This window comes from Bidens hawaiensis, unplaced genomic scaffold, assembly GCF_021521415.1.
Source record: "Bidens hawaiensis isolate Kalapana, Puna unplaced genomic scaffold, B.hawaiensis_p1.1 tig00040228_1, whole genome shotgun sequence".
NCBI lineage: Eukaryota > Viridiplantae > Streptophyta > Magnoliopsida > Asterales > Asteraceae > Bidens > Bidens hawaiensis.
This window is the reverse complement of record NW_027497107.1, coordinates 8424-29561: the sequence shown is the minus strand read 5'-3', so window position 1 is coordinate 29561 and position 21138 is coordinate 8424. Positions and strand designations below refer to the sequence as shown.

The window sequence follows — 21138 nt, the reverse complement described above, 5'->3', positions numbered from 1 at the left end:
ATATAGACGTTTTTCTATTATTTTTGTTTAAGCTACGAAAAGGACAACCAAAACATGTAATGACTCAAGTTAAGTTAACCACTCGTTTATAGGCTTCCAATTTCCAAGATATAGCTCTTAGAAAACGACTTAAATAATTTTCTAAAAAAGCATCCTAATGGGAAATGAGTAAGATTATCATTGTGGCAAAGTAAACGGTTTCTTTATAGGCGCATAAAGCAATCCAAAGCCAAATATTACAACTCAATAGACGGTTAACACACACGGCATCTGATGCATTTGTAGATCCGGAAAGTACTGCACGCAATATGAATTCACAGATCTAGTAACAGGAGTCAATTAGGTTAGGAAATAGCTATTATGGAATGGTTCAGGAATTTGCCGGAGATGGATCTCATGCGGTCCGAGAAGATGACGTCCGTGCAGTTAATCATTCCGGTTGAGTCTGCTCACCGTGCGGTTTCGTATCTCGGTGAACTCGGTTTACTTCAGTTCCGTGACGTATGATTCTGCTTCCAATTCAACTTTATTTGTATAATTATATGTTTATGTGAATGTGTGTATCTGTATTTATAAGTCTGCATAACTGCATTGATCTGAATGGTTACTGAATTGCTGATATAGAATTTTAGGTTATGTTAGCGGTTATGCTATGAATTTATTGTATATTATTGTAATTTTGAATTAATTGATACTGTATATAGTGTTTGGGAAGCTCAAAATTGTTACTGATTAATGCTAATTTGGTGTAAGCTTCAGAATGAATGTAACTCTAGCATGATTGTTGTTGTAGAATTAAGGTAAGTGTCAAAGAGTATCACAGGTGGTAGACTTATAGGGTGCTAGAAGAAGGTTTAACGATCCCAGCCTCTTTGTATAGTTCAAGCTTAGAGTAACAGAATGTTTGAGATACCAAGTATGATGCAGGTGATTTCACATAGTTGTTAAGAGTGGAAGATGCATTCTAACATTGTAAGTTGATACTGAAATGCTCGTTTAGAGGCTTAAAATGTGTGAGATAAGGTTTAATTTGTTGAACAGGTTTTGTAGGGTGGAGTAGTGATCTCTGAGAGTAGGTTGGGAGAGTTTAGTTAACAGCTATTGTTTATGAAGTGGACTTTGTGTGAGGTTCTGTTTTGAGTGAACTTGTGTGCAGTCAATGCAAAGCTAAAATAGGAATCTGATCTATGGACGTAATAGCTTTATAAGGTTTAACTAGCTTATGTTGTGGAGTTGATGGTTGATCTATGGACAACATCTGAGACATTATAAAGGATAATCTTGATATGGTTGATGATTCAGTTTTGAGTTAGCTAATGCGCTATTTGGAATTATGATAACCTATCTAAATTATATGTAAATGACAAAATAAGTTTCAGGAAGGTGGAAATATTATGTCATGTGTGATGATACAGTCACATGATTTATACAATGGCTGAGAGGACTATGACTGTTGAATATGCTCTTTTTTAGAATAGTGTACTTTACAAGCATTTGAAGCTTTAGAGTGTCACAATGTTGAGGGTATACGTGTCTTTTTCTCACACATACTTTGTTCTCTATCATTTGTTTGATAAGGGCTAGCTCTTGCTAGGGTTCTGATAAATAAATGTGAGATAGGGTTATATTATTTTGAAGGATACAAGAATCTTGTGGTAAAAAGAAGCTAATTAGAATTTTTAAATGTTTTTTATTATAAGTCCTCACTGATATCAGATCAAATCATAAATTCCATTTCACTGCAGTAGTGTTTGACATTTTGTTAAACGAGATCCGTGTATATTTTTCTCTAATTCTGTATATCGGTCTCTTCTCTTTGTTAGTTTGATCTTGTTATTTATGTATATTGTGTTCAATTCTATATTATCAGAGTACAATTTTAAATTTCACTGTTTTTATTCATTTAGTTTCTCCTTCTTTTATAATTCATGTAATTTTCTAATTTGCTGTTTTTACATGTCTTTGCGTCTTTGCAGTTAAATGATGATAAAAGTCCATTTCAAAGAACATTTGTTAATCAGGTAATGATTATATCATATCTGTAGCTGGATCACTTGTTAGTTTCTTCATGCAGAGTTATATTTTTGGTAGTGGCGTGTTTTATACTATTGAATGTTTTGTCTTGAAGCCAAATCTCTTCCGTAGATGATGTTTCTTTGCAATTTGGATCTTGCTTTATGTAATCTTTACATACAATATTTTAATTTGTTGTTACAACTGCACCATGATGCATATAAATTAAATTGTACCTGCAAACAGAAGGCCTAAATGTCTTGCTTTATATCACAATTGTAAAGTAAGGTGGTTTAATTTCTATTTTTCTTGCAAATTGTGCCATGATGTTAGGTAAAAAGATGTGCTGAAATGTCACGAAAGCTTCGTTTTCTCAAAGATCAGATACACAAGGCTGGTTTACTAGCTTCTGATCTTCCTACACTGAAACCAGATGTCGACTTGGAGGCATTAGAGGTCTGTCCTTTCACCTTTACAAGCTTATCGAGAAAATATAAGAATGAAAAAAGGAAAACAAAATCACATCCAGCATGTTTTTAGTATAGATAACATAATTTGCTTCAGAAGTAAATATTGTTTTTTTTTGTGTGTGTAATCGCAGGTACAACTTGTTGAGCATGAACATGAACTTACCGAGATGAATGCTAATAGTGAGAAACTACAACAGACATATAATGAGCTACTAGAGTTCAAGATGGTGCTGCAGAAGGTAGTTTTTGCATAGTGCTTGTTTTCATAATAAACGTGCCATCTAATTTGCTATATTTTACTTTCATGCTTGTTTTTATTACGCACAAACTCATTTGTTGTGAATATTGAGTAAAGGCATCTCTGGTTTGACTGTTTTCAAATTTTTTATGCTTCCAATTGTATCGTATGGTAAATTGCAACAATTACTCTTGGTCAAAATGTTTATTAGCATGATTATTCACACATTATTAACATCTCTAAAATTAGATTCTGAATATTATCATGGTATCTTTAGGCAGGAGGCTTTCTTATCTCAGGTAAGAGTTACGAGACTGCAGAAGGCACAGAACTAGATGAGAATGTGTACCCTAGTGATTATCCAGATTCAGCCTCCTTACTCGAGCAGGTAAAATCTTGCTCAATTTTGCGTTTTGTGGTTCTATCATGTATGCATGTGGATATTTAAAATTTGTTAATCACACAGGCGACACAATCGGGACCGTCAAATTCATCTGGTCTTAGATTTATAAGTGGCATTATCACAAAATCTAAGGTCTTATTGTTTGAGAGAATGCTGTTTCGTGCAACAAGGGGGAATTTGCTTTTCAATCAGGTGCCTGCGGATGACCTCATCATGGATCATGTATCTTCTGAAATGGTTTGTTCACCTCTTTTTCTTGCTCTATACGGCCATAAATATGAAAATACATGTACACAGTTATTATTCTACTGGTTATTCACACTTGATATACTCTTCTATTCTCTGACTAAAGGTGGCAAAATGAGCGGCTTGTACGGGTTGTAAAGAGTCAATACATGTAGGCTTGTAAAAGAATTTGTTCGTTTAACTTTAACTGAACAAACGAGAACACAAACAATTAAACAAACTAAGTTTTCTTGTTCGTGTTCGTTTGTTAAGAATGTGAACGTGCTCGTGTTTGTTTATGTTTGTTTGCTTACAGTATAAACTAATGGTTCACGAATGTAAACGAACACACATAACCGAGACAAATTAAAAGTAAATGTGAACAATTGGGCCTAATAGTTAAATTAAATTTTTATGGGCCTAAACATTTAAATGGATATGTTAACGAACGTAAATGAATTAACTTAAACAAATGTAAACCAACGAACAAACGTAAACGAATGAACATAAATGAACAAACGTAAATGAATGTTCACGAACATAAATGAATGAACAGGACATGTGTTCATGTTTATATTTTAAAGCAAATGTACTAAAAGTTTTGTTCATGTTCTTTTGTTTATTAAATAAACATAAATAAGCTTCCCGTTGAACGGTTAACAAACGGTTCATTGAACGTTCAGTTCGTTTACAGGGTTAAAAACATGTTCTTTTAGTACGGGTCTAAACGGGCTACGGGTCATGTTCGTTTCTGTTGACCAAACACTTTTCTTTGTTCATTTCTTTAACTTCTCAAAACTTTATGCGTTAAATATGATTACAAACGAATTGCATTGCTACAATAATCGAAACTTTAAATGAAAGCGATGTAGGTGGTTGTATACTTTTGTCTTGTTAAACCCGTTTGACCCATTTCTTTTTAATTTAATTGTTTTGTTTGACCCTTTGAAACTAACCCGGGTTGACCTGTTTATAAGTTAATGAGTTGAGTCCGCCACAGGTAATTTTATGAGTAAAGTGCCATTTTCGTCCTTGTGGTTTGGTAAATAATGCGAGTTTAGTCCAAAAAGTTTGTTTTTCGCATATGGACCATCCATGTTTCCCGCTTCTTGCCAATTACGTCCAAATCACTAACCCCGTTAATTTTAATCGGTAAGTCAGGGTTATTTTGGTCATTTTCGTTTCTTTAATGCTTTAAAGTTTAAACAACTCAAATGGGACCCACCTCATCCTTTCTTCTCCATCAGCTACCTACCGGAAGAACTCCCACCACAGCTGCCCGAACACCCGGGAACCGTCAAATCACGAGCCAGGTTAATTGAAGGCAGATCACACCAGTTACTTTGACTATTTGAGGACCATTTTAGTGTTTGGCCTGATTTGCAGGTTTCAGACGGGGTAAAATCGAGCTCGAACCGCCTATCAACTTGTGAACCACCTACGTCGTCGGAGTGTGGTGACGGTGACAGCCGGCCAACCACACACGCAAAGAACCATGGTCGGTCGATTGTCGAGCTCGATTTGAAATTTGATGAATTTGATTCATGGTCATGGGACTGCACACAGAACTATGGTTTGTATCGTGGTTGGGGAATTGGGGGTGGGTTGGGATTATAAGTCAATAAAATAATGAATGAAATAAAAAATAAAACTAAAATGTGAAAAGACGTGTTTACCCCTGACTTACTGATTAAAATTAACGGGGTTAGTGATTTGGACATAATTGGCAAGAAGTGTGAAACATGGATGGTCCATATGCGAAAAACAAACTTTTTGGACTAAAGTCGCATTATTGACCAAACCACAAGGACGAAAATGGCACTTTACTCTAATTTTATCTTTGTCATAGGATGTGACTAAGTTGTCAGTATTCCGCTTATACCTTTTTGTAGGTTGAGAAAACTATATTTGTAGTGTTCTTCTCCGGAGAGCAAGCAAAGACAAAAATACTGAAAATCTGTGAAGCATTCGGTGCAAACTGCTATCCTGTTCCTGAGGACCTAACAAAGCAGACTCAAATAACACAAGAGGTATGTTTTCAAATGTATTGCGTGTACGTCCTTTTATTAGCAAATGTATATTTTAACCGATCCTTTTGCTGTTTTGCAGGTTATGTTACGGCTCTCTGAATTAGAAACCACTTTAGATGTTGGAATTTGTCATAGGAATGCTGCTCTTCACTCCATTGGGGTCCACTTAACAACATGGTAAGGTGTGCTTATCTTTTTTCTTTGTATATTAAACATTGATGGTTTGATATTATATGCATCTGTATATAATCTGATGATTTTGTAGGTTAAAAGAGAGAAAGCCGTGTTTGATACATTGAATATGTTAAACTTTGATGTTACAAAGAAGTGTCTAGTTGGGGAGGGATGGTGCCCTATATTTGCTAAACCCCATGTATTATGGTTGCATTGCTTTATGTTTGTAAAAATTGAACAAACGCGAACATGACATGTTCATGCTCATTTGTTTAACGTTAACTGAACAAGACATGTGTTCATGTTCGTTCGTTTAGCTAAATGAACAAAAATGTTGTTTGTGTTCAATCATTTATTAAATAAACGAACTTCTTGCCAAACGGTTCATTGAAGTATTGAACGGTTGGTTCATTTATAAACCTGATTGCTTTTGCTTTTTAAGTAATATTTGATTTTTGTTTTCAAACCTATTAACCTTATTTGTTACTTTCTGTATCGGATTATGTATACAATACATTAGATTCAAGAGGCATTGCAACGTGCAACGTTTGACAGCAACTCACAAGTCGGCATTATATTTCATACCATGGATCCTGTTGAGTCTCCTCCAACATATTTCAGAACCAATACATTCACAAACGCTTATCAAGAAATCGTTGACGCCTATGGGTAAGCATGCTTTAAATCCAACTATTGTTTTATCATCAATTCAGTATTTTATTCAATTATTCATACTTCATATAGTTTTTCTAGAAGGATGTTCATAAAAGACTCCTGTTGTCATGATTAATAAATTATTGCTGCAATATTAATATAGCAACCCATCTATGCGTGGAACTAGGCCTGTAAACGAACCGAACGAACACGAACAGAGCATGTTTGTTTGTGTTTGTTTGTTTAACTTTAACCAAGCGACTGAACATGAACAGTGAAATGTGCAAGGTTTAATTGTTCACGGTGTTCGTTAAGAAAATGAGTATGTTTGTGCTTGTTTATGTTTGTTTATTAATAGTATTCATCAATGATAAATGCAAACAAATAAGCATAACTGAACATTAAAGGAAAAACATAAGTGAGTGAACAACAATTAAAAACAAACTTGTACATAAAAATCTGCTGGGCCTAAAAATTTTAACCTAAACAAACATAATTGAGCATAAATGAACGAGACATGTGTTCATGGTCGCCCGCTTAAATAAATGAGCAAAACCAATTCTTCATGTTCGTTCGTTAGTTTATTAAATAAATGAACATAAAGGAACTACCCGCCTAACTGTTTGTGAACATTTCACTGAAAGTTTGGTTCATTTACACACTCCTATTTGGAACTGAAAATTTATATATTTTGGTGTGTATTTGATTGTTTTCTGTGTGTGGTAGTTACTGATATATAAGTTCTATTCATTGCAGTGTTGCTGAATACCAGGAAGCCAATCCAGCAGTTTATACTGTAATTACTTTTCCATTTCTTTTTGCTGTCATGTTTGGTGATTGGGGACACGGAATATGTTTATTGTTGGGCGCGTTAGTTCTCATAGCTCGTGAGCGGAAGCTTAGTTCTCAGGTTTGTTTTATTAAATCTACTTTTGTTACTTGAATCTGGTACTTTAAACTTGAAAATATTATTATTTTATTTACAGTTTTACCCTTTTGAATATGAATTTCATTGTTTATAGCAGAAACTTGGGAGCTTTATGGAGATGTTATTTGGTGGCAGATATGTACTTCTTTTAATGTCACTGTTTTCAATCTATTGTGGTCTAATATACAACGAGTTCTTTTCGGTTCCTTATCACATATTCGGTGAATCTGCTTATAAATGCCGTGACACTTCATGCAGGTATACTTTTACATGTTCAGATATTATATAACCCTGCCAGTTGCCACTGACACTGAATGACCGTTTTCTGTTTTATCGACAGTGATGCGCATACAGTTGGTTTAATCAAATACCGTGATGCGTATCCATTTGATGTAGATCCTAGTTGGCGCGGGAGTCGTTCAGAGCTACCATTCTTGAACTCGCTTAAAATGAAGATGTCTATTCTATTTGGTGTTGCACAGATGAACCTTGGAATCATGTTAAGCTACTTCAATTCCATTTTCTTCAACAACTCATTGGATATCAGGTGTATATCATATTATTCATATTTAGGGATATATGACATTAGTTAGTTAGCTAATTAGTGTAACCGTGTCAGGTATCAGTTTGTGCCGCAAATGATATTTTTAAACAGTCTTTTTGGGTATCTCTCACTTCTGATTATCATAAAGTGGTGCACTGGTTCTCAAGCCGATCTTTATCACGTGATGATTTATATGTTCTTGAGTCCGTTTGATGATCTCGGTGAGAATGAGTTGTTTTGGGGGCAAAGGCCACTTCAGGTACAACTTATTGTTTCTTTTGTCATTGATCCCAGTAGGACTGTGTATCTGGTTGAAACCGGATTGAACCCGAATCAAATTTTCAATATAATTAAAACTGAAGACAAAACCAATGGTCTTTTCTGTTAGGTCGGTCTCAGGTCGGGCCAGGACACGTATGAAACTTTTGTTTCACATTTTTTGTTTTTACCCAGACCGGACCCAAATCCAAAATTTCCTCAAAAATTAAGACCGAAAACGATACCGAATATGCTTAATCTGGTCTGGGGTCGATCCGGGCTCAGGTATTTCGGTTACTTGGTCCAACCTGAATCTTGCTCAGCTCTAGATCCCATAGAAGTAGACATGTAATCTAGTTATCTAAAAAGGAAACAGATCAAATGGGTTGACCCTTCTGGAATTCAGCCCAACATTTATTTTTAATGCATAAACCTTCTAAACTGTTCAATTAAAAGTTCAATTTTTATTGAAGCAAAATAATTTTTATCATCTACATTTGACACTAATTATTCAACAAAACTATTTTTTCTCTGACAAAAAGCGTTTCAGGTCAACCCATTTGGCCAGACCCCATACAAAAATGACCTGTTTTGACCCATTACCCAACTTGTATAATCTAAATGTACTTTCAAGTCCCAATGGTTTTCTAAGAATAGATCTTTGCAGATCCTATTATTGCTTTCGGCTCTTGTTGCAGTTCCGTGGATGCTTTTTCCCAAGCCTTTTATTTTGAGGAAACTTCATGCTGAGGTATGCACTTTCTCAAACATTTATTTAAATAAAACTTCAGATATTGTTTAGTGCGTTTGTCTCTTAATTTAATGGCTTTATCCCTTGATATTTTTTTAGAGATTTCAAGGTCGTACATATGGGGTTCTTAGGTCATCTGAGATAGATTTAGACTCTGAGCCCGGTTCAGCAAGGCATCATGAAGAAGAATTCAATTTTAGTGAGGTTTTTGTACATCAGATGATACATTCCATCGAGTTTGTACTCGGTTCTGTTTCCAACACTGCTTCCTACCTTCGGTTGTGGGCTTTGAGGTACAACATTTACAAACCTTACTTTAGATTATCGCATCCATCATTTATCGTTTTAGCTAATATCTTATTGTTATTTTCAGCTTAGCTCACTCGGAATTGTCCACTGTATTCTACGAGAAAGTTCTCCTCCTTGCATGGGGGTAATTCTTTTTAAAATTATAATATACTTGCCGGTAAATTCTATATGATTTATTATTCACTTAAATGAATTTGTAGGTATGAAAACATTTTGATTCGGATGGTGGGACTCGTGGTATTTGCGTTTGCAACCGCGTTTATATTACTCATGATGGAGACACTAAGTGCTTTCCTTCATGCATTGAGGCTGCATTGGGTAGAATTTCAGAACAAGTTCTATGGAGGTGACGGTTACAAGTTTAAACCTTTCTCCTTTGCAGCATTGGCTGATGACGAAGATTAGTATAATGACAGTTTTACCATTCACTTTTCACCTTTCCTGGGTCAACATGGTCAAAGCCCGTTCACCCATCACAGTATTCAAAGTTTTAAACACAGAATTTTGGCTAGTTAGGGTTACATGGCGTGTGCGCAGCCTGAATTAACATAGCTTTGTAGAGACCCGGTCCCGATTCATATGAACTGGGTGGTACCAAGGTGTTGTAAAGAGGGGATTCCGTGATATCGGTTTGCCCCAAGGTGTTAGTTCTAGTGTAGATCTTCTATTCTGTTCTGGTCTTGGTTTCTGATTATGGTAATGAATAGATTTACAAAATTTAATATACTTTTCAAATAAATACAGAATTGAGATATTGCTATTTAAAATAGTTTATAGTTTATACACATTTTTATTTGGTTTTATAAAAAAAGCATACATTTCACACGAACCCAGCATTGGTCGCCTAATTTGGATAATCTAGCTCTTAACTTTATACCGGCTGATTTCCGGTTATGGTCTCTCTAGAGTCAACTTGAGTCGAATAGTTAACTCATTACAGAACTTAATTATAAGTTCAATGTAATCTTAGTTTTCCAATAGATGTGAATTAATTTTTTAAATAAAACTTGTCGACGAAAACATGAGGACGCCTTGTTCAAATGAGCCAACTTTTAACTCAGCCCATGAAGATCAAATGAGAAGCATTAGAATAAGAAAACCTTAGTTGGCTTTTAGATCATATTTGAATGGACGGTTATCTCTTATGTCACTTTCACTCCATGAATCATGGCAAGGTCTTGAGCTTTGATTGGGAGAAATGATGCAAGTTTGGCTTCATTAATTCCCCCTTACAGGGCATTTTATACTCGGTTTTGACTTTTTCTGGTCGTTTGGGCTTCTGGCTAGTTGTCCCCCTTTCGGTTTTTTTTTTTTTTTTTTTAATATTATTGGTCTTTAAAGGAAAAAAAAAAAGAAAACTGCAAACCATAAGAAATCACATGTTTTGTTTATGCCACATCATTGTATGCTTTTGAGCGCAAAACACACGATAGGTCATATGTACATACCAAAACAGAAAGAGAAAATGGATTTAATGACATGCAGATGGCGATTCGCTACGTATTTCCACACAATACCGATGGTGATATTAAGAAATAGATATGCCCGAAAAAATAATAAAACTTTCTATTTCATGGCGAAAGTAATGACCAAATTAATCCATGCATGTACATCCTGCCAATAATATTAGTTATGCCATCAATGAATCCAACAAACATGTCTCCTCTTCACGTTACCGGATGCGACAATTTAACTATGTTGGTTATTATTAGGTTGAAGTGATGACCAGTTAATTCTTATAGCTCAATTGACTACTAATAATAACGAATAAATATAAAATAAGACAACCTTAATTAGAATGGTTCACGTGACATGAAACTATAAATTGTCTACACGTACAAATCCGTCATATGTGTAAGTTATATTTACCAGACTCGAGACGTATAACACAGCATGTAAAATCCTAGAGTTGGGTTCAAATTCATAGTTTTCTCAAAATAGGAAGTCGTAGGAAGGGTATCAAACGAGTTCTAATTGAACATTAGATAGTGCACAATTAGTACAAACATGAAATCCACGTATTTGAGTTTATTACTTAATTGTTTAATTATAAAATTAATAAAAGAAAAAAAAAGTGTGATTCACAAATCATGTAGAAATGAATTCATTGCAAAACAGAAAATGAAACAATAATAGGTAAAACTTGATTTGAATGGTTCATGTGCAACTACATAAATTTCAACACATTATAGGATTGCTAGTTTTGTAGATGTGTGTTTAAGGAAAAAAAAAAGACGGGAAAATTATTACCTCGAATATTTGATCATTCTTAGACCAGAACACCTTCACTTGATATGCAACACGCTTCGTGTTCTTTGGATATGGGTTTGAGATCTGAAAACAATCTCATGTAAAAACGCAGGTAAAGATGCATATGTATATATCCAAGTCAATCTGACACTTCACGGAACCTACACATGCAGGAGCCTCATGCATTGGGTTTGTTTGCGTACACCTTATACACGAGTCATGATTAAAAATATATTATAGTATATCCAACATAGAAACAATTTATTTATAATGTTACATTTTCGGTAGACTTGTGGCATAAGCAGTTGTACACTGTGTCTCTTCACCGTTTGAGAGTTGCTTTCAGGTTCTACTTTGCAAACATGTATCACAAACCTTTCCACGTGTGCTTCACTTCTCTGTTTAACAAAGCAATCTCATATTTTTCTTGCCGATCATCTTCATTGCATCAACGAGAGGATTTCTTTTATAGTTGGTTTATTTTTTAAGAATTCGGCCATTGGTTCTCTTATTCAACAGGTCGAGAGGAAATCATAGATCCGTTTTTGTGATATACTTTCAAGTTAGGAATCATAGGTTAGATGGCAGCTTTTTATTCTTTTGTTTTGTGCCTTGAAATTGGGGAGTAGCAGTCAGATTTATAAAGGCCCTAAAGTTTACAAAATTAAGTTCTTAGCTATTCCAAGTCTTATGAATTCAATTTGTTTATCAGTAGTGGACTGATTTGAATTGTAAACTTTTATCATATCATACAGGTTGTTTATTCCAAGTCTTTTAGTTCACACTGTCATTAAAGTTTCTTCTGTTTGACAAGGTATCTAACTGTAACAGGTTTCTCGAATTGTTGGTGTCGTGTTCTTTTTGTTTTCTTGCAATGTGATTGGCAGCAAAGTTGTTTTAAGTGTGTCGTATGTACTTTAATGTGTTGTTAATTATGTTAAGGTATTTCCATTAGTGTGATGTGCCGTTGATAAATTATTTGACAGGATTGCTTTTATGTGTCGGTTCTTTGCTTTAACTTTTGTTTGAATGTGTTCGGAAGTTAGATTGTTTAAGGGATGTTTGTACTTTGTTTTATTAGCTTCATGTGTTGTTATAATTAAGGCTTTTTGATTAGAGTAAATGAATTGGTATTTACCAAACAAAAACCAGTCACACCAAAAAGAAATGTCAAGCATACGTTTGTTTGAAATAGAAGAATGCCAGAAATCAAGATCGATTACAATCCGAGTTTTGAAACAATGGATATCAAGAGGCAAGTGGCGAGCGGCAAGAATTATGCTACATATTCCTTTTACCGCCATGTAAGTCGCAAAAGGTGTATATATGATATTAATATGAAATACCATGAGTCCATGACTTCTTTGTTTAAGATCTATGTAGGGATTTAATGTTACTAATATAACTTAAGATGTAAATTTGATATTAATATGCAATACCATGACATCTTTGTTTAGGATCAATTGTTAAATCACATGTTGTCTATAATTAAAGCTAACAATGATCACAATCTTCCACTTGCTATAGGGCAACGGAATCTATGCCGTCATGGATTTAAATGACCGGCCACACTTTGACTCATTATCACACTTTCGTTATGCTACAATGTCTACATAACTGTATCCCGAAGATTGATGTACGTTCATCCTCATCTCCGGCGCCAGTATGCAGACATCCTACTACAGCTTTGCACGTACGAGCAGCTACAAGAACACCTCAGTACCTGGGAGATATTAACAGGTAACATTCGTCTTCACACAACTCAATTTAAATATAACCGCTGCCACTTATAGAATGTATCTACTGCTACTTTAAAAATGCTATTTACCAACCACATATTTCATTACTAACAAGCTATCAAACACTAAACAAAAAGACATCAGGTGAAAACGCACAATCTTTCAAAGTATTACTTACAGCCTTTAAAGTGGTTGGTCCACATTGGTAGCACCATGTGCTATTTATTCCGGTTTTTTGGGTACTTACCTGGGTTCTACACTCGATTTATTTTAGCATGATACTGCCTTTTAATTTTAACATCATAACTTCATAATTATTAGCCCAAATAAAAATCTGTAGGACATGTTACTATATTTTCATGAACAACATACTGGTCCTGTATGTTATTCAAAGACAGGATGAAAAATTTGTGAATGAAAATAATTTTGAAAGTCAACAAATGTATTGATGATGATTTCTTCTCTTTAATGCTTTTCCGATTGCACAACACTAAAACTTATAATATGAAACAGTGACAAGGACGTTCTAACATTTGTACAACATAAAAGAGAAACGTACACCTGCGTAGGGAGAATCAGTGATGTGGCGACCCACCGAAATTGGTACTTCACACAGTGCTCATTGTGCCGAAAGACATTGTTACCCCAACATAACAGGACAACAACATTTGAATGTCTAGACGATATTCATGTAACACCTAAGTTGTAACCTATAATAGAACATATTGTCAATGTTGTAACCTATAATGAAACAGCGACCGACGTGCTGAAAAATGAATGTCGTGCAATCGGTTTGGATATGGGACACGGCAACCAAAAGGTTGTACCTCCACAAATTTCTGCAATAACAGGTGTTCCAAAGACATTACATTGATCGCAAAACAAGATAGCTCAATTACTGTCAACAAAATCAGTGACACACCCGTCAGTGCCACAGATCGTTCCACCTCTGCATCTGCATCAATAGGCCTGTCACCACCGATGCCAAATCCAAAATCAACGAGACCAATACAAGAAAAACCAGGTATCGACTGCCTCTAACTCCCAACATAGTGAACGCACACAACTCCCCACGTCCATATACACTAAAACGTATCGACTTACACTATTGGACATTTGGTCCAGATGAATGGAGAATAAATGAAATGGACAATGTGTCCATGTGTGTAAAAATCTTTATGTTCTTCAAGAACTCTTCAATATAAAAAACTTAGTTATATATCCTATGTTTAATATTACAGCAACTTTAATTATTATTAGGTTTCTTTACAATTCATGTTTGTGCTTATATATTGTGCTTCTGGTTACATGTACACATAACGACAATGAAGTGCATAATTATATTGATATTTATTCAAGAACTCTTCAATATAAAAACTCAGTTATATACTCTGTGTTTAATATTTGTTTTTGAAAGTAAAAATGCTATTTTAACTTTCGAAAGTCAAACTAGATTTTGGTATCATTCTTTACAGCCATTTCAGTTTTTTGAAAGTAAAGTTGTTCATTCAAAATTTGTAGTTTTGGCATTTGAAGGACAAACTAGATTGTGTAAATTCTTCATTTTGGTTGAAAAATTATCTGGTTCCAGTTATATGTACATACAAAGTGCAGAATTTGTTCTGCCTGTTTGTTAGGAATTTACTAATTTAGGAATATGTTTTGTCAGTTGCTATTTTCAGTTTTGTTAAACGGTCACTAGCAGCTGAAATATTATTACAGATCCAACACCAAAGAAGCAGATGAAACACGTTGTGGAGCATATTGGACTACTTTTGGCGGGACTAACAGTGACTACTTTTCGCAGGACTAATAAGTCTCTAGGACATTAACTGACAATAATTTGTAACAAGTTTCTGCAATTATTCTGTACCCCTCAGAAACACCTCTATAAGGGCTAGACGGAAGGGCTACATTACTATAATGTACCACAAAGAACTTAGATATAGGTGTATTTGTAATCCCCATAAAGTCCTCTTATATGCGCTAGATGGGATGACTACATAACCAAAAGTATGTAAGGTAAGCCATATACATTTAACAGCGTTTATAATGATCATCAAACCCCCCGCCGCAACGCAGCGGGTCAATCTACTAGTTAAACCATAAAAGTAAACATTGTATTAGCACTTGTAGAAAACATATGGAAAAATAATTACATGATGATGTGTATGAAGAGAGAAAGCTACAAAGGTTAAAAAAAATGGGTGTGTTGTATTGTATGTATCAGTATCACATATAAAGCATGAAATACAAATATATACAAATATATATTATTCAGTATTACACTTTACATGGATGTGGATTGAGAAGTTGACGAGTTTGGCGAATTCATGTAACCCACATACAGCCCATTTAATCTATTTATATAAACATATAGCAACCAAATATGACTTTTTTATTAAATCACTCAACCCGAAAACGACCCGTTAATCAAAAAGTAATAATCCCTCCCACCATTGGAGACTAGAAACCACAAGAATAGAATATCACGAGACTTTGGAGGTTTTCAATAGACAAATCGGCTTCTATTCCCCCAGTAAATTCTCTCGCCGTATTTCCGCTTCTCAGATTCAGCTTCACTTATTATTATTATTATTATTATTATTATTATTATTATTATTATTATTATTATTATCTTCAATTGATGTGATTCTAGATTCATTGTAACTTACTTCACCATCATCAATTGCTCATCGATCAAACTTTCATTAATTAATATATACAATGGATACTTGATAATGAAATTAGGTTATGATTGCATCAATAAGCAACCACTCCAGTTGATACATGATAACAAAGTTAGGTTGTTATTGATTCAGTTGATTGCATAAGCAGCAATTCTAATTGATTCAGTTGATAGATAGATGGTAAATAAATTAGGTTATTGCAGGCTGTTGTAAAGAGGCTTGATCTCGCTGGTAAACTGATTGGGCAAGAAGGCTGTGTAAACACAATTGAGTTCAACCATTGCGGTGATCATCTGGTATCAGGATCTGATGACAGAAGAGTGATGATCTGGAATGAGCAACTACATCTTTGCTTCTGGTCACGTGGATAATATATTTCAAGCTCGATTTATGCCCTTTACTGATGACCGTACAATTATAACTTGTGCTGCTGATGGTCAAGTGAGTCAGTCAACATGTTATTCTTTTGATCATCTGATTATTTAGGTTAAATAATCAGTTTCGTACTTGTGTGTATGTTATTGTTCAGGTTAGACTTGGTCAAATAGGCGACAATGGTGAAGTCCACACAAAAAGATTAGGGAAACACCATGGTCGGGTTCACAAGCTTGCGGTTGAGCCCGGAAGTCCACACATATTTTACAGCTGTGGTGAAGATGGATTAGTCCAACACGTATGTTAAATCCGAAATATAAATAAACTTTGAACATGGGTCGCTTTTGAGCTTAAACCGAACCATAAACCGGAAATTTGGTTTATGAGCTTTGAAAACCGTTCAGTTTCAGTTTTACAAGCTCGGGTTGGCTTTGGTTTTTTCGTTTGGCATTTGGACTTGAAATTTTTTGACCGGCAAAATAATAAATTTGACCCTGAAACTTTGTGCCTAAATCTTTTTGTAAATTAATTATGCATTTGGTTGGGCTAAAATATTTGGGTTACATTATTTATCAACATTCAAAATAAAAAATGAAAATCCATAAATTTGGGTCGGTTCGGTTTTAATTAGATGCAAAACCGAACCGAAAATTTGTTTTTACGAAAAGATAGTAAAACCGTCTGTTTTTCTTTTGGTTCGGTTTTTCGGTTTTAATTAGACGCAAAACCGAAACTGAACCAAAATTCGGTTACCAAAACATATGTTTTTTTTGGGGTTCGGTTATTTCAGTTTTAGTTAGATGCAAAACGGTAAGTAAACTGCAAATTCGATTTTTACGGAAACATAAAACTAAATTGTTGGTTTTTGTTTAGGTTCGGTTTGTTCGGTTACAGATCGGTTTTTAAGTTTCATGCAAATCTATCAACGACTAAAAAGCAGGAAGTAAAACAAATCATAATTTTCTTTTCTTCCGCAGTTCGATTTAAGAACCAATTCTTCAACAAAGCTTTTCAATTGCTCATCATTCTCAGAAAACAACCACCACTCATCCTCAAACAGCTTAAGATTAAACTCCATTGTAATTGACCCGCGAAACCCTAACTACTTTTCTATAGCGGGTTCTGACCAATATGCACGCGTATATGATATTAGAAAACTCCAACCGGGCCCGCCTTCAACCAGCCAAGCCCGGCCCGTTAACACATTCTGCCCAAAACACCTAACCAAAACCCAAGACATCTCCATCACTGGGATGTCATATTCCCACACGAGCGAGCTTCTCGTTTCTTACAACGATGAACTCGTTTACTTATTTCAAAAGGATATGGGTTTAGGGCCCGACCCGGTGTCTGGTCCAAACGAGAATGTGGAAGAACCGCGGGTGTATTCAGGGCATAGGAACTCAATGACAGTTAAAGGGGTTAGTTTTTTCGGGCCGAATAGTGAGTATGTCATGAGCGGGTCTGATTGTGGTCATATATTTATATGGAATAAGAAAGATTGTAAAGCCGTACGCGTTATGGAAGGCGATAGGCGTATAGTGAATCAAGTGGAGCCTCATCCCAGTATTCCTGTTTTTGCCAGTTCTGGATTAGAGAAAAACATAAAACTTTGGGTTCCAATGTCTTCTGATACTATTGCATTGCCTCATGATTTACAAGAGGTATGCCTTTCAAAAATTTTTAGGCTTGTAAACGAACCGAACATGAACCAATTTTTGTGTCCGTTAAGTTAAATGGACGGACACAAACACGTGCCTTGTTCATTCATTTATGTTCGTGAACGTTCATTTATGCTCGTTAGTTTACGTTTTGTTCGAGTTTAAATTCATTTAGCTTTTTAAGCTCGTTACAGTTTAGTCTAGTTTTATGAAATTAAAATATCACACGCTACAATCTAATCTAGTTTTATAAATATCTCAGTCCCAATGTTCACGTTTACTTTTAATTGGTGTTCAATTGTTATGTTAGTTCGTTTATGATCGTGAACCGTTCATTTAACAATTAACAAACGAACACGAACACATGCATTTTCTTAACAGACGTACACGAACAAGAGAAACATGTTCATTTAACTGTTCATGTTCGATCGTTTGTTTGGTTAAAGTTAAACGAACGTACACTTTGTTTACAAGAATTTTGCTTTAATTATTACTAATACCATAGAAAACCAATGTATTCTTCATAGCTCTCAATCTAATTTTTGTATATTATAGTACCTCAATTTGTAAAAAAAATACATGAAGAAGTCACTAACCTAATTTTCTATATTAAAATCCTTAAACTTGTCTGAAAGGGGATTGTTTTTAAATATTGGCTTCTTGACTTTTAAATTGGTTAGAATTTGATATAGTGAAATTCCAACATTTTTGCAAAAATAATAATAATAATAATAATAATAATAATAAATTCATTATCTCATTTTAAGCAATTTAAGAGTTAACAAGTAATTATCATAAAATTCTTTTCAAAGTAAGTGCATTTTAGAGATATTTAGAGATTCAAATATGTAAAAGTTGGTTTGGCAATTTTAGTGTATTTTTTACAATTTAGGTTTAGGGATTTTTTCGTGAAAAAAGATTTTTGTTTGGTTTATATGGTATAAACCTTAAAAAGAATATTATTACGATCATAATCTAAATCTTTGAATAAAACAGATAATGGAATCAAACAAAAGAGGAAGGGAAGATCAGTCGCGGGTCACACTTACACCTGACGTCCACATGCATGTTTTAAGGCTTCACAGAAGGCAGGCAATGGCTTACATTGAAAGAAGACACAATAGAAATGATATTGCAAGTGATGATGAAGATGAAAGTGATGCTTATGTTTTGGGATTCCCCGATGATGGCTCTTTAGAGGATGGGAATTCAAGCGAGTGTAGTATCGTTTGATATTCTAGTACTCGTTGTAAAATATTTGCTATGGTTTTATGAACCCGACTACTCATGTATGCGTGGTTTGTTAAATAAAGGATGTAAGTAGTTTTGTGTATGTATGGTGATCTAAAATGTCAGAAGCGGGTTTATCCATACGTTCCACGCCACATTTGAAGTGCCAGTAGGGTTCTGTTTGACAATGATTGTTAGGTGAAACTAGGCTTGGTGTGGGTTAAACAGGTCGAGTCAAAAGGGTTGGTTTTTATATTGGTTGTATCATTGCATGTAGGGCTGTTCAAAAAGCTCGAAGCTTGGGCGTCAGGCTCGCTCGATAAAAGCTCGAATAAAACTAGCTATAAAAAGTTGATTTAAAACATCCTGAGCTGATTTGGATTATTTTTGTAACCGAGTCAAAATAGATTTAGGCTCGGCTCGAGTCATGGCTTGGCTCGTTGGCTCGATCTTAAGCTTGTTTAACTTCAAAATCGAGCTAGAGTCTAACTAAGTTGCCTCGTTTAATTTCAAGCCCGAGCTCGAACCCACCCTGGCTTGACTCAGGCTCGACTCGTGAACAGCCCATATTGCATGACAGTTTAGTCAAACATGTGTTGATATTGGTTGTAGTGGGTCGAGTTGAGTAGAAACAACTGAAATAGTCAATATCTTTTACAAGTACGTGCATCTTAAATAGGTTTATTGACTTTAATATACTATAAGAAGGGTTTAAGTTACTTTTTTTTTAATATTTTTATACCACACCACTTCTTTTTTTTTTAATATTTACTCACAACCTAATCAGGATTAATCCTGAATTTTCACCAAAGACGGCATTGCCTCTTGGCTATTACCACGGAGCCAAAGCCTTAGTGGCTTAATTGTGTATTTTTTTTACAAGTTTATACACTTCAATATATAATAGTTTTTTTTTTCAAAAGACGAAAATATATTAATTTATAATATTAAAATTAGTGGGTAATATATTAAAAGCACATGACCATTTACTTGTTTTATTGTCAACAAAACTTCTTGTCTGTTGATGTGAATAGTGAATTGAAGAAACACTAGGTGACCCCGGGCAGATTATGGGTAATCTGGGGGCTAAGTAATGTTTCCCACGAAGGTTAGGTCCAGCAGAGTAAGTTGTACTTCAAGGAACCTGCAAAACAGACACCGTAAGCTCGTCACTGAGAAGGGGGGGGGGGGTTCCTCCTTGTGACCACCCTCCGGCGTGAGAATCAGTCTATATTGCTCTTTAAATATAAAAGTATACGAATACTATTAGAGCAATTATCAAGTAAGTTATACGAGATAGTAGATGATAAAATGATAATACCATTTGCTGTCTTTTATAGCCGAAGGTGGGTTTCCAAGGGGTTTAGCCGGCCCAACACGCTACCAACTGTAACCTATGCACGTGCCCTACCTGTGAGTGGTGGATAGGTAGCGGCTGACACAGAGCAGGCGTGCCGTGCACTCTTCGTCTTCTACCAACTGCAGGCTAGGCACGTGGTCTGGCAGGAGTTGGTGGGCAGGCGGCGGCTATTGGTCACAGTGCTGTGGCGTGCTGTCTGCCACGCTGCTGTCAGTGAGCTGTCGCATTCTTGGTCAGATCTTTTGTCTTTACCTCGTCAGGTATCACGCAAAAGATCCTCCATACAGACTGGCCCATTTTGGCGGGAGTTTTCCCCCTCCCGCCTCTGCTCATTCTTTCAGGTGACACTGAATATTTGTAAGTGTTAAGCCTTATGCGTGTAGCTATGCTGTGCGGGTAGCCTTCCCTGATGGCTTGTATCCGCAACTGCGGGAACAGGCGGGTTACTTTACCATTGGGAGGCTTTTCCCTGCGTATGCAGCTTGCATACTGCGCGTAGGCTTCTCTGAGCATGGTGGGTCCTGCGGGAGTAGATGGTCTTTGCGCAGACATCCCTGTTCAAGGTGAGTCATGCGGGACCAACTGAGCCCTGCTGGGACCTACCTCTTCAAGTCCCCCCAGTCCAATGTTCTTTTCACGAATGTCTAATAAAGTGAGGTGAACTTTTGGACTTAAGCAAAGGGTTTTGAAAAGGGGTTTTTGTAAGGTTTTCCATGGGGGTTCTTCCCGCGGAAGTCCTTGTCACTTGCAGAAATTCCCGAGTTTCCTGCTTGGTCTTTGGGTATGATGCGGGTAGGTCTGTAACCTCCTCGCAAGTCAGGAGCATTGAGTCTTAG

The 21138-nt window shown here is 35.6% G+C and overlaps 2 pseudogenes across 2 annotated transcripts; both read left to right on the top strand.

The window, feature by feature from the left end:
- The first annotated feature begins 329 nt into the window (after positions 1-329).
- On the top strand, positions 330-9574 carry LOC143591971 (V-type proton ATPase subunit a1-like; annotated as a pseudogene). The gene is made up of 17 exons (XR_013145821.1): positions 330-501; positions 1977-2021; positions 2347-2469; positions 2615-2722; positions 2999-3109; positions 3188-3361; positions 5242-5379; positions 5459-5752; positions 6074-6222; positions 6964-7117; positions 7233-7393; positions 7476-7682; positions 7755-7938; positions 8605-8688; positions 8788-8981; positions 9062-9121; positions 9198-9574. The product of XR_013145821.1 is annotated as a V-type proton ATPase subunit a1-like (transcript).
- A 2914-nt stretch (positions 9575-12488) lies between these two features.
- LOC143591972 (uncharacterized) lies at positions 12489-19039 on the top strand (annotated as a pseudogene). The gene is made up of 5 exons (XR_013145822.1): positions 12489-12551; positions 15880-16117; positions 16206-16349; positions 17029-17715; positions 18709-19039. The product of XR_013145822.1 is annotated as an uncharacterized LOC143591972 (transcript).
- Positions 19040-21138: the final 2099 nt, after the last annotated feature.